The sequence below is a fragment of the Chenopodium album genome, chromosome 7 (assembly GCF_948465745.1).
Source record: "Chenopodium album chromosome 7, dcCheAlbu1.1, whole genome shotgun sequence".
Taxonomy (NCBI): Eukaryota; Viridiplantae; Streptophyta; class Magnoliopsida; order Caryophyllales; family Amaranthaceae; genus Chenopodium; species Chenopodium album.
This window is the reverse complement of record NC_137840.1, coordinates 9,930,557-9,933,518: the sequence shown is the minus strand read 5'-3', so window position 1 is coordinate 9,933,518 and position 2,962 is coordinate 9,930,557.

Sequence of the window (2,962 nt, the reverse complement as noted above, 5' to 3'; positions counted from 1 at the left end):
AGTTGACGATCTCCTGGATCGTTAAGGGGTGTAACCTTCACCTCGTGAACGGTTTACAAGTTCCTAAAAACTTGTTTGCGACTCTTTTACTCTATCTTCTTTCCATTTAGACGCCACTGTACTTTAGTGTATGATCACAGTGGGGTTCAAGTTTGGGGTAATGCTTGAAATATTCCCCACAATTGGCCAGACGAGGATCATCTCACTTAGCTTAAGCGCCTACTCATTGGCTCATTACAAGCACCAAGGTATTGGTTCAAAAGCAAGCACATCACCAAAACGACAATTTTCTAAGATTGGATTGTCATCCCAAACTGACAATATTTCCAAGAGTGAATTGTCGAGCATCATTCTTCAACGATAAATTTTCCAAGATTGGATTGTCCCATTTGGCAATGTTTCCAAGCGTGGATTGTCGTGCTCCTTCTTTATTTGGAAAGTTTTTCCAAGTTCGGATTGTCATACATTCATCAAATCTTCGACAATTTTTCCAAGATTGGATTGTCATCTCAAACTGGCAATGTTTCCAAGCATGGATTGTCGTGCTCCTTCTCTATTTGGCAAGTTTTTCCAAGTTTGGATTGTCATACATTCATAAAATCCTTGGCAATATATCCGATTGGATTGTCATGCTTCAAGTTCCCAATGGAAAAATTTCCCAAAGGATTGTCGTAGGTCTCTATTCATCTTAACATTTTGGCAAAGGTTCCCCAACGTGGATTGTCATTCATTTCAGTAGTGGAAAATTTTCCCGAGACGGATTGTCAATCGACTCTTTTTTGCAAATGTTCCAAGACACGGATTGTCAATTGTGGCAATATTTTCCCAAAAGGATTGTCGCATAATATTGGCAAATTTCCAAGGTGGATTATTTTCAAGAGTTATATTCCAAGACGTGGATTGTCGATCGTAGAAAGGTTCTTATGACATATTGTCACGATGCATTGGAAACTTTTCCCAAATTTGGATTTTGTCAAAATTTCCGAGATACGGATTGTCGCTTCATCGTGGAAACATTTCCTAGGATGGATTGTTACGTGGCATTGACAACTTTCCCTAAATCGGATTGTCGTACATCATTCAAGAGTTGTGTTGGCAATTATCCCTAAAGAAGAGAGGATTGTCATCACCCCCAAGACATCAACACAACAAATATTCAAGAAAATAAATTAAGATAGCTACAAGTAATGGTCTTAAACAATGTCCCAAGGTATAGAGGAGATTGTCTATAGCAGCGAGGTATAGTCGTGGCGAGTTACTGCCACAACTTTGAAGATGGCTACAAGCAGTCACCTTCGATGATATTCCCGAGGTACTGAGGAGGATTGTCACAAACAATTTAAGATGGTTACAAGCAACGGTCTTCGACGATGGCGTTCACGAGGCACTGTGGAGGTCGTTACCAGCAAAAACAACAACAAAATCAGTTACTCTAGAGAAGTGTGCTCGACGGTGCAAGATACGCGTTTCTTAACTCTTTTATCTGCTTACCTAACGCTAGTTTGCAGGTATCGGCGTTACAAAATGATTTAGAATCGTAGAACGGTTTGAATCATTCTCCGTCCTTATCGCTACTTTGACTTTTGTTTTCGAAACTCGCATTTCTCCAAACTCAGTCAAAATGGGGGCTTTCGTAGACACCCAAATGTGTCCCCCCAAAAACTAAACCCAGTGATGAATATATTTCACGTCATTGATTATCGAACGAAGCTAAAGTGAAAAAAGTCTTGTGATGCGGTCGTTTTAATAAATTACTTCTTTCTGTTTTCGAAAATATTTCTTTTCTTACTCTATTTATGGAAAACGTCCATTCCAGTTTATGTTGGTCCATTATAAGGGTCCAATAATTGTTTAGTTGTATGGGGATTGAAAATACCTTTCCAACGATATATTATAAGCCAAATTCCGATTAATAATGAGGAAGTTATGGCCAAAATACTAAACTAGGCCCAAACCGGATTTTACCAACATACCAATGATAATGAGGAGGGTTCAGAGGTTTAATCTCAATCCTAAACTAATTAAAATTAATTAGAAGCTTCTATAAGTTTCTAAAATATCTTAATTATCCTTTTTTTTTTTACAAGATAAGATCAAAAAATTCGAAATTGAATAAAACATCTCTTTTTGAGAGTCCTTGTTCTGTGCGAAAAGGAATATGTCGGATATTATTTTTGTACCTCATAATTTTATACAAATCTTATATGGTTGGAAAGATCTTGAAATTATCTTTCCAATGATATATTATGATATTAAATCCGAGCTATAACGACAAAGATATGAAAGAAATACGAAACTCTATCCAAAACTGACACCGTCCCACTATTTTGGCCATATCTTTTATTTTACAAATTATTTTAATTTTATTATAATTGGGTTGGAAATTAGACTTTAGGAGCTTTCCAACGGCATATTATATGCCTTATTTGGACTTATGTGTAAAAAGTTATGATAAAAACAAAATCCGCCAAAACTACTGACCGTCGAGTTTTTTTTCGATTCGAATTCAAATTCTTTTCTATTTCTTCGACCCTCTATTTTCCTTATAAATAGAGGTCATATCGCCCCTTTTTCAATCACTAAGAATCATCATTCATCTATTCACTCTTCTCTAAAAGCTAGAAGCTTATTGTAGGGAATAAATTTCAAGCGTTCACCCCTAGCTTGAACCCCACTGTGATCATACACTAAAGTACGGTGGCGTCCAAAAGGGAAGAAGATAGAGCAAAAGAGTCGCCAAAAAGTTTTAGGAATTTGTAAACTGTTCACGAGGTGAAGGTTACACCCCTTAACGATCCAAGAGATCGTCAACTCCATAAGGTCTAGAACCAAATAAGGGTTCGGGGATGAAGGTACAAATCCAACCAAAAAGAGATTGAACCTGCCCTAATAATAGGCCTCTACTTTATTCTGATCGTATTCATGTGCGCTTTCTGACTAACAAGCAATCAATAGGATTAAC